This window comes from Chelonia mydas, chromosome 1 (assembly GCF_015237465.2).
Source record: "Chelonia mydas isolate rCheMyd1 chromosome 1, rCheMyd1.pri.v2, whole genome shotgun sequence".
Taxonomy (NCBI): Eukaryota; Metazoa; Chordata; order Testudines; family Cheloniidae; genus Chelonia; species Chelonia mydas.
Window position 1 is genome coordinate 316,241,176 of NC_057849.1, and position 12,213 is coordinate 316,253,388.

Sequence of the window (12,213 nt, forward strand, 5' to 3'; positions counted from 1 at the left end):
TCATTCCGTTGTATACTGTTTCAGTATTGCACAGGGTCTCCAAATGGCATACAATACAAGAAAGTGTAGCTATGTATAATCCAACATCTGGATAGAACTAGAATAGTTAAGATTAAAGTAGGCATGATCAGTTTTATTTTCCTTACATTTTCCTCAGACCTTTCACATTATTTAAATGTAACTTTATTTAGATGTAACTTAGGTATGTCTTACAATTACAGAGGCTATTAAAGCATGTTCACTACCAGCCCTACTGCAGAACATTTCACATTTCTTGAAGGGTAGTTTTTTGCCATTTAATGTATCCTCCCAATCCAAGTATAGTACAGCCCTCTTGCTTAGGATAAGGATTTTACAGAGGGGAGTTTGGTGTTGAAAAGCAGAAATTTTACTCCTGTATTTCTAAAGAGTTGAGCAATTCATTTAAAATTTACTGGAAACTTCCCCTCTTTCATCCTCACTGTGGATCTCTGATGCACTTTCTCCACTCATTACACCCATGTCATTGGACATTCCACATGTTGAACCCACACAGAATATTCAATTGAGATCACAGTGTGAGTCAGAGGGGAAAGTTTTACTTTTCTTTCTTCTGAGTTCTGCTTTTATCAACTGGTAGAGACCAAGAAAAAAAGATAGGAATGTTACCTGTGCTTTGGGGCCTTCTCCCATGATTTTCTGCAGTAGGTTGGAGGATAACTTATTCTAGACTGTTTTGCTTTTATCCTTTAACTAAGAGAATTATCGGAATATGTTTCATTTGGGGATTTTGGACAGAAACTGACTGGGACTAAAAGCAGGTAAACTGTTCCTAAAAGGAGCAGTTTTTAAGCCAAACACCACTTGGGGTATTTTGTTGCTTGCTTTCTTTGTGCCTTTTTTCCCCTCAGAGAAAAAAACCCCTAGAGAATTACATTGGGTTTTCTTTTCTTTTCTAAGCAAAGTAAATCTGAGGCACTCACAGAAAAAGAGCATTTACGTTTGAATCAGCTCAGAGGTTGTAGCAGCTCCCTGCTGATTCTCTAATAGAGAGGGGGACTGAATTCACTCCTCATGAATAAAAGAACATAATGGGATAAGCATTTACTTGAAAAAAAAATTCAGCAGTGTGCAGGACTTTTCATTTGCAGCGGTCTACCCGCCATACCATATTACCAAACTTAAGGGCATCAACACTCATGATCGACAGACGCTATGCCAGAAAAAGGTAGAAATTGTGGTGCTTCTGAGTTCTGATTTCATCAGAGCAATGTGTTTAACTCTAAAATATGATTTATGTGGTGTCTCTTGTAGTATTAAGCTTGTATATGTAAATATTTAAACTTGGGTTCCTGAAGTTAGGCACCCATCTACATATTTAGGCACCAAATAGATGTCATGATTTCTAACAGTGCTGAGCACCCACTATTTCTGTAACAGCAGCCACTGGAGTCAGTAGAGACTGACTTCTGGCATCTGACAAGCTATTGCTTTTTGTCGGCCTGACACAGATCACCCAAGTTCTGAGATAATGTTAATTTTCTTGTTCACTCAAAAATGTGCATAAATCCTGATACACACATTTATTTTTAGAGTGTGAAATGGCAAATGGAAGTTTAGTTTTATCTAAGGAAATGCTTTCAGTACAGCACAGTGCACATATAAAACCACTTTACCGAGTCCCATTTTGTGTCTGCTCCTGCTTCCATTGAAATCAATGATTGAAACTTCCATTAACTTCAATGGGAACAACCCCTTCTAATGTAGAAGTTAGTCCAAACCACAGGTAGAATACCTCATTCCACAATCTGTGCCAAAGGCTGTATTGGACTACCCAGGATCTACCTAGATAAACACCTGCTTCCATAATTACCCAGTTTCCACATGCAATTATAATAGTTGCACATGCAATCATATTTGGTGCCTGAACCCCAGCTGGAAATGATTCTCAAAGAAGAGAAATGTTATAAGAGTAGAGAATAAAAGACACACATCACCTCTCTCCTCCCTTTCTCTCTGCTCAATGACACCTGAAGGAACACTGAACTGGGAGAGGGGTCCTGACTGAAGGAATTCAACCAGTAAAAGCATGTGGTGAGAAAAACCTTTGCTTTGAATTCATTTAGCTCGTAAAGTTAAGTATTAGTTTGCATTTTACCTTTTATTTCTTTGTAGCCAATTCTGACTTTCATGCCTCATTACTTGTAATCACTTAAAAATCTATGTTTCTGTAGTTAATAAACATTTTGTTATCTAAATCAGAGTGTGTTTGAAGTGTCTGGAACCTCCATTTGGGATAACAGGGTTTGTGGATATAATTTTCTATTAATGAGATGATGGACTTTCTATGAGCTTGTGCTGCCCAGAAGGAAAGAACTGAGCAGTACAAGATGCACATTTCTGGGGACAAGTCTGGGACTTGGAATTTGCTGGTGTTACTCTGCAATATAATTTAGGAGTGACTGGCTAAAGGCTGTATGTAAACAGAACAGAAGTCGTTGTTCTCACAACAAAACAGCGTAAAGGGCACCCCAAGTGGAGAGTTGAGGAGACACAGCTGTCCATCAGCCCAGATTGTACTCTGGGGGATGTCACAGAAGCTAAACTGCATGACACATTTAAAGCTAACCTGAAGAAAGCACTAGAAAATAGTCTCTTGTGTACTCTGGGGAACAATCCTATGCTAACAGAGAGATGTCCTCAATAATCTAATAGATATTTTCCAGCTTTAACTTCTTTTAATTCAGAAAGGAGAATGCCCTTAAAAGCTTACTTCCTGACTAAAGATCCACTTGAGGCCCATGCCTAGTAGATCTTGCATGTATTCTCAGAGATCCAAATTCTATGACTTTCCACCACTTTGCATTCACTGGTAATGTTCCAAACCATAAACCCCAGATTGTTCCTACATGTTTTGGGCCCAGTCCTAGAAGTACTCAAAATAATTCTTACAGTTCCAACCCTGTGTCTCTATTGTGCTTCACCAGTGTCACCAGGTATCCCCTACTGGGCCAGGATGATCGGCCCATCACAGAAGTAGTGTGAAAAAGGGAGACAGAGATGGAGCAGTTCTTACAAATAATATATAGGTATTTATTTCACCAGCAGATACATTCAATCCCATCTCCCTATAAGTTTCATTACTCAGTGTGCCCCAAGTCTTTTGCCTTCTGAGGAATCCATAATCTCTTTGAAGAGGCAAGCCCAGCCCCAGCCTATGTACCCAAAGTCCCAAATCCAGGACCTTATTTTCAGATGCTTCCTCTCTTCATTCTGCAAGCACATTTTAACCTGGTACCTTTCCCCAGCACAATTTGAATCAGTGCCCCCTTTTCTTTCGTGATAACTCTTCTTATCTTCACTGAGTTAGGCGAGACTTATAGGGCCCCAGCCCCCTGCCACTCCCATCATACCTTGTGCTAAAGGATACTAGTAGCAAGGGCTTCTCCTACCCCTCTCTCAGTGAGTGAAGCCAGTTGGACCACTCCCTACTTCTATCCTAAAGTAGACAAGTTTTCTATAGCCTGTTTCCTGGTTAGTCCAGCTTCTAAAAGAGCTTGTGGGGGGCAGGGCAATTCACAAAGGGGACCGAGTGACCTAAGTCCAATATTTAGGTGCCACTGGCATTCACAGAACTCCAGCTCAGTTGCCATCTAACTCTGGAAGCACCTAAAATCCCTAGTTTCCTACATTTCTGCTGTTAAAGTCCCCAAGTCAGCTAAGTTTTGGCAGCTGGGCATGCACACACAGGGGCAGCCCATCCATATAGGTGAACTAGGCTGTTGCCTAAGGTGCCAAGTTCAATGGGGCACCAAATTCGAGGAAAAAAATCAAATGAAAAAAAGAAAAAGATGAAAAAAATACAAATAAAATCATGAAGATGTCATTATTTCAATTCCCGTGCACGTACGGAGGGACTATGTATGATAATTCATTTCTCTACATTTCTGAGAATTTATTAATATGTCAAATCTTTTATTTACTGCAAAAATAAATAATATTTTGACAAACAAAAATTTCAATTTGCAACGTAGGGTCAAGATTTCCCACCTGCACAAGAGTTCCCTCACCAGGGGCAAAAGGAGTATTCTGGGGTAGGGCACTCTCAATCTCTCCTATTGAAGCTGTTTCACTTTGTTTAAAATACTTAAATATTCAATAGGCCAGAGAGAGCATGGGGGTGACTATAGCCTAGTAGTTAGGGCAACCCCCCCACCCAGAAAACCCAGGTTCCAGTCCTTACGCGTATAAAGGGGGTGCCACCACATTTTTTTTTTATTTTTTGCAAAAGGGCTGACCTGGCTTAGGCACTAAACTCCAGGAGAGGGTTCACAGCTGTGATTCACAAGTGGACGCGGGAAGTAAGCATCTCCCTCTAGCCCAGAGTTGGATGCCTAACTCCCACTCCTCAGCGTTTCCTACTGTCCAGCTTAAGCACTTCCTGCTCAGCATGCTGGATTTTGTGAATCCCATTTGCATGTATTGTACAGGGAGCCTGGGCATTAACTCAGGACTGTGGGGGATTCCATTAGGCAGCATGGCACCTAAACATAAGGCATTGCAATGCTGAAACTAAGTCCTATTTGTGGATCTAGCCCTTTGTCTCTTTGTGCCTGAATTTCCCATCTGTAAAGGGGAGATAATAGCATTTCCCTACTTCACATGGGTATTGGGAGGATAAATACATTAAAGAATTGTGAGGCACACAGATACTACAGTAACAGGGGCCATAGAGGTACATTAGATAGATAGCAACCAGTGCAGTTTCCTGAAACCCTAAAAGCTGCTCTGAACTATACCAGAGATGAGGACAGCATAAGAACAGGCCACTGGATCTGGAATCTGGAAACAGCTCTTTTGTAACTCTTATTCTCAGGTATGGTCAGCACTCACAGAACCTGAAAAACTAAAAGCCAACCGGAATTTATGATTTTTCATTTCATAAAGCAGATTTGTATCGGAGTGACACAAAGGTTTCATAATAATCTTAATGTAGCAACACGGAGCTTCTAAAAATGGACTTGTGCTCTCATTGCAAGTTAGGCAAGGAGTTTTTTTTGGTTTTTTTAAGGGATTAAGCATTTTTTATCTCCTTAAAATGTATTTAAGTGTGTTTAACATGACCAGGCATAAGTTTTCTAAGGGGTTTCAAGACACACTTCATCGACCCGTCTGAAGTTGGTCCAATTAAACAGGAATGAGTCCAAACTGGACTTGTTATTTTGTCCGTTTCTGAAGTTGAGCAGTGAGCACTTCAGAAAAAGGCAGTGATTGCACAGTAGGCGGTATTATTCTGTCTGCGAGTAGCAACAAAAGAAACAAACTACATAACCCAGTCAGAAGAAGTTTTAAAATATTGGCATAAGAAACCTGCTTGACTGAAAGGTTAAAAAAGAAAAGAAAAGAAAAGGTTGGTGGGTCTTTGTACTGCAGATGAAGCACTATGCAAATAAGGGACCCCTGGAAGTGGAACATCCTCAGAGGATTTGGTACAGATTTTAGAAACATTGAGAAAGAAAACAATTCTTAAGTTCACTTTTCAGTTTGAAAATGGCTATATTCACCTTGAGTTTCAGTCAATCACATGTTGATGAATCCCACTCTATTTCTTCCACTTACCAGCGTTAAAAGAATAACTAGTAAGGTCCCAGTTCAGTAAAGAACTTTAGCATGTGCCTAAATCCACCCATATTCAGCATTGTTTTAACCCAGTAAAAGAAATTTTAATTTGTACTTAAGTGCTTTTTCTGAATCGGGCCTAAATTCTTTAAATCAAACTTCACTTTTGAAGATTGTCCCTTTTGAAAGAAAAAGAACATCTCCACTTTCCTGTAACGAGCACAAAAATTTCAGGTTCTCTCTGGATCAGCTTGGATTTATAATTAAATCATGTGGGATTTTATCTGCTTTTATTGTAGCACATTAATAAATGACAACTGCCACTGAGCATGTGCTTTTAGCAAGGTTTTGTGATAACATATGATGAATGTGAAAGTCTCTAACAGAGAAAAGCTTGGGGGAAAGTGGGAAAGAGAGAGACGCAAATGTTTCCTCTGGGTTTTTCAGTCTTATTAAGTTACTGTGTTAAATATTGGGCATTATCTTTCTGAAGTAGTATCTCCAAAAATCATTAAAGCCCTCTGATACATCTACATTACAACTATTTTTATTTTAAATGCCCATTTTATTATTTATTAGACCAATAACCTTAAAATGTCATTCTTTCACAACCTAAGGGACCAATCATTCTGTGACTTGTAAGATGCAAATTGAGGTGAATTTAATGAGAATGCATCTATATAACTGTGGTGGGGGTGGCTGCCACAAGGGTTAAAGCAGCCTTGGGGAGGCTACGCAGAACCCAGCCAATTAGAAGAGGGCTTATTGAGCCAGCCAGTAGGGAGAAAGCTTAGTGGAGCAGCCAATCAGGGCCAGGCTGGTCCATATAAGAAGGCTGCTAAGCAGAACAGAGGCAATATCTCCCTGGAGGCTAAGGCAGGAGGACTGGCTGCCCTGTAGGAGCATTGAGAAAGATAGCACCATAGACAGAGTAGTGCTGGGCAGGGTCAGGGGAGCAGCCTCACGGCTGCCAGACTGAAGTCCTGATACAAGGGCGGAGAAGGTGCTACGACTGCGGGGAAGTGGCCCAGGGAAACAGATGGTGGAGTAGGAGGAGGGGCAGTACATGGCTGATGGCTGTACGGTCTCTGGGCTGGGGCCTGGAATAGCAGGTGTGCCTGGGTCAATTTACCACTGAGGGAAGTGGACAATGCATAGACTGCAGTTTGCCACTGAGGCAAGTGGCTGGACTGAGGACTGTTGGGTCCCCTGGAAGGGGGAGATAGCGGAGTGGGGGCACAGCCAGAGGACTGTGCCCAAAAGGGGATGCTGTGGTCCAGGGAGCGAGGTGGGTCCAAAGTGGGGAGACAGCAGTGACGGCAGGCATGACACCACTAGCTGAAGGCGGACTGGAAGGGCTGAGAGCTAAATCCCAGGATGGCCAGCAGGAGGCGCCGCAGTGGTGAGTCCTGCTTGGTTACCATAACGGAGGACAGAATTGATACCCAGCCTTTTTTTCCTATATGTTTTATTTTTTCATTTTATAGCTGCTACATTTTTCTTACTGCCACTATTCAACAAATTTTCTCACAAAAACCCTCATCAACTCTGGTCAAAAGCCATATTTCATACTTCCCGAACAGAAGACCTTGCCCTGATCATTTGCAATGCCATATACAGTATATGCATTTTAAGTATAATGTAAGTAACTAGAATTGTTATTAACTCCACAGCAAATGCAAATGGATTACATAATGTATTTCTGTAATGCATACATTTTGAGCCAATAAAATGACCTTTAGAAATCACTACGATGTGAAAATGCTATTTACTGTAATAGAGGAATCAGCAAAGGAAGGTGAACTGGAGGTGATTCTGAACACTCCTTAAACTTTCAAAATCTAGGAAGTGTTCAAGAGATATATGAATACTGCATCATATTTTTGAGGTAAACTTGGCACATATATACCATGAGAAAGAATTAAGCTTTGTTTCTGTTGCTCACTTAAACCAACATCCAATTTTTTTCTAATTTCACAGTATTAACACTAAGTTCACATCTGGACAGAAACTGATGAAAGTTCTAGTCCAGGCAAAATGGGAACAAGCAGCCCATCTGGAGGAGCAGGGGCCAGAGTGGAGGGATGAGAGGCCCAGGTAAGCGAGGGCTGGCCAGAGTTTGGCAAGGGACCCACTAACCTGAACCCTGAGGACTCTGCCTCAGTCCAGTAGCCAGAATGACCAAATAGTGATTTTAGTGGAAATCTGGCTTTTCCAGATTTCTGATTGTCACCAGAAATCAACAGGGTTCTGCACATTGATACCTAGAATGTACCTGAAATTTTGGAAATGATCAGATGGGGTTTTCAAAAGTTATTATATTAGACACAAATAGAAAAATACGATTGACTTAAGTGTAGGGTCTCACTTTGCTCAGCCAAATAGATCACCTGCCAAGCTGCAGAAGTCTATATGCTACCCCCATAAAGCTATCAGACAAAAATCTGGGGGAGTTCAAGGGATAGACCATAGCAAAGTCTACAGGAAACATTTGGCAGAACGATTCAATATGAATTCTAACAATACGAGGAATCGAAAACAAATAAAAAATTATTTTTTTGGAACCAGTAACTGTAACCCTCAATGAATTTCCTCCCACTCCCTATTGTCTCAATACACAAAAGAGAGCCTTCACGCACTGCTCTCTCATACTGAGTTCACAGAGGTAAAATCTCTTCACATTCCCCATGAGGGTAACGGGTGGAGGCTGCTCTCTGTGATTAGTTGCTGCTTGGAAACTAGACAGCAGAGTTTGCCCTCTGATGACTGACTGTAAGGGGGAGAAGAGGCTATACCTCCCCCTCAAGAGGAACAACAGAGCAAGCTGCTGACTGAGTTCCTTGTCAGTTGAGGCATTTCAAAGTCTCCACAAGCGCAGTTTGAAGTTCCACTCGTCTTGGTCTTCTGGCTTGGCCTGTCCAGGGGTTTAGGCAGGGAGAAGAAAGAAAGATGCTAGGCACCTAGGGACCATTACATTTCCAGGGTACTGCAAGGCTTGGGGAGGCCAAGATCAATGTCCTATGGGCCCCTGGTGGGTGCTGTGTGAAAGAAAATGCTGTTGTGGGCATCCAGTGGGCCACTAACTTCCTGTCTACGCTGCAATTAAAACCCTTGTCTGGCCCATGCCAGCTGACTCGGGCTCACAAGGCTGTTTCATTGTAATGTAGGCCTCTGGGCTTGGGCTGGAGCCCATGATCTGGGATTCTTCCCTCCCAGTTTAATCTGAGGCCACAAACATTAAAATGCGTTATTCAAAGTCATATGGTTACTGTGTGGTATCACCTTCATTAAGAGATTTTACCAGGGAAAGACAGGTTTAATTTGCATCCAGGCCTCCATAGGAGACTCACCAATGTCTGATTTTGTTCCTCCATTGGTGCCATTTTCTCAAATTCTTTGGGATTGATGCCAGCCCACTGGAGACTGCTCTTCAGATTATTTTTGAAGCACTTATATGGATGATACTACTTTCTTTTGCCCTCACTCAGCTCCCCATACAAGATCTGTTTTGGGATACAGTGCCCGGTCCACCTAAGATGTGCTCTCAATTACATTTCCTCAGTGCTGGTTATGTTTGCTCTCTCTAGGACTTTAATATTGGTCACTATGTCCTGCCAACAAATGCTCATTATTGAGTGGAGGTAGCGCATGTGAAATTGCTCAAGATGTTTAATGTGACATCTATAAAGGAGTCCACATCTCAGATCCATACAGGAGAGATGGTAGAACCACGGCATTGTAGATCTTCAATTTGGTGGAGAGACGGATGTTGTGTTGGTTAAGAACTTTTGTTCGAAGTTGGCCAAGGGCCTGGGTGGCTTTACTAATTCTGGAGGAGATTTCCTTTTCAAGGGAACCGTCACTTGAGATGGTGCTGCCCAAATATTTGAACTGATCCACATTTTTCAATTGTGTGCCTTGGATGAAGAAGGCCGGCACTGGGGCATTGGAATGAGGTGCTGGTTAGAACAAGACTTCTGTCTTCCCAAGACTGATGGTGAGGCGAAAGAGCTGGGATGCTTCAGAGAATCTATCAACAATGACCTGAAGGTCATCTTGTCTATGAGCCATCAAGGCGCAGTCATCTGCAAAAAGTGCCTCAACGAGAAGCTCCTCCAGTGTCTTGGTCTTAGCACTGAGTCTTTGAAGATCAAAGAGGGAGCCATCGGGTCAGTAGCAGATATATATCCCCTGATCCAAGTCCCTTGTTGCATGGCTGAGAACACAAGCAAGCAAAGAACAAGGTGAACAGCACTGGAGCAAGTACACAGCCTCCATTTGAGATTTCAAATGCATCGGAAAAGTCACCACTGGTGAGTACTTGCACTTGTCATGTGGTCCTGGAACAGACAGATGATTTGTATGAACCTTCTTGGGCAAACTAGTTTATGTAAAATAGCCCATAAACCCTCTCTGTTGATCATATGAAAAGCTTTGGTCAAATCAATTGAAAACTGCATATAGGTCCATGTTCTGCTCTAAACATTTTTCCTGGAGCTGCCTTACAACAAAGATCATGTCCATAGTGCTACAATCTGGTCTGAAACCACACTGTGCTTCTGGCAGATTCTCCTCACATATGTTTTCAATTAGTCTGTTCAGTAGAATGCGAGCTAGAATTTGCCTGCTGTACAGCAGAGAGCAATGCCTCTATAGTTTCCGCAGTCAGTTTGCTGCCTTTGTTTTTCAACAGTAATACCATAATAGCATCTCTGAAGTCTTGTGGCATTTCTTCTTCCTCCCAAATGCTACTCAGGTGTCATGAAACACCTCAATAGCCCTTTGGGCCTACTCCTTTATACAATTCTGCTGGGATACCATCCTTTGCAGATGCTTTGCCAGAGTTCAGTTTGATGGCTTTTATAACTTCCTCAACTGATGGAAGGAGATCAAGATCCTCTTTGATGGCTTTCTCAGGTAAATGGTCAAGGACATGCTGATCGACTGTGCATGGTCAGTACCAAACATCTAATATACAGGTTAATGGTCTTCAAACTGATTTAAGAGACTAACCAGCCCCCAGTCGCAGTCTTTCAGTCCTAAACCTGGTACCTTCCAACCTGGTTGGGTATGGAGCTCGAAATCATGAGTCCTGATCTCTGCTGCATTGATTGGCATCCATCACCATAGTTACTGTGCTGGTCCAAGCTTCTGTACTGGGTCTAGGCTGCTCCCCCGGCTTGGTCCTCTAGCCACAGGTTCAGGCTGCATTGCTACCTGTCCTCTCTCTAGCAGCCACTTCAGCCAACAATTCAGATGTAGTCAGGGTACAGTATTCTCTTTAGGACCACTCCTATTCCAGCTGATTGATTGTAGCCCAATCTGGTGGCTTTCAGCCAATCCGCTCCCCATGTGGCCTCATTCCAAACACCTACTCTGGAGTAACATTCCTATCTTTCAACAACAGGCAAAGTGGCAACAGGAAGTCAAGGGTTGGATTAGCTCCCAGATCCTACGTATCCAACTAAGTATCTGGGGCTGGCTCCCCTCTCTGCCCAATCACTGATCAGAGCTTTGTGGAGGTGGGGATTTTTCTTTTCTATGCTGCTATTCTGGGGATCAACTGCTGCACACACCTTTGTAAATGCTAATCTAGACACTCAACAAATGTTGTCCCATGACACAAATGTATGTGCTTTTTCCAAGAGCAGAGTAAATATCACAGTATCACTAATTACTTATGAATAACATTTGTAGGGATTTTAATAGCAACCACTTTCAATTTAAGTATGCATAAAAATATATGCTAAGATGTAAGATAGGTGATTAAGCAACAAATCAGCTAGTTTTATATTGCAGCATTCGAATCCTAGAGTCCAATATCCGTGTCGTCTACCTATAATTTCCCACACAGGCCACACGAGAGTATTCAGAGGATAGGGGCTTCAGCTTCAAGCAATTTTTCAAATAATTTATCACTTGCATTATTGTGGAAGCATCACTATACAGTAAAATTAAGTAAAACACATTTTACTGAACAGAAAACAATAAAGTATTTTGTTCATAAATAAGAATTAAAACTTCATCTGCTCGCAATGGAGGAGCCTAGCACCTCAATGCATATATCTATTATCAAAATATTAAGCAATAGTTCTGAGGTATACTGAGCTGCTTGTATTCTCTCATCCATGGATTCTAGTGGAATTTTCCACTTGTTAGAAGAGGTGCTCATTCCACCTGTTAGAGGTTTTAAAAACTGACTAATGTCTGCAGAAATGTGACCTCTTTATCTTGCCAATTATGAAATAGTGTAGATGTGTATTTCAGTTAGAAAGAGAGATTTATTCCCAAAGATCGTGACAAGATTCTGTTGATCTATTTGCAAAATTATTCATCATTGTCTTATTATTGGATTTAACTAGTGTTCTGCACACACAACACAAAAAAGTGATGGTTATTTGTTAGTAATATCAGTAAATGCAGTACAAATATTTCCATAGACCATTTTAACTATTACAATTTGTATATATCCTGCCATAAGGCGTAACTATAATTTTTCCAGTATTCAACATCTATCATTCAACATTTACTAATGAGAAGCTAACCTACTAGCCATTGCCTGCCACCTGTCATTCATCTGTATGCACCTTAACTGATAATACAGCGTGCCCTACA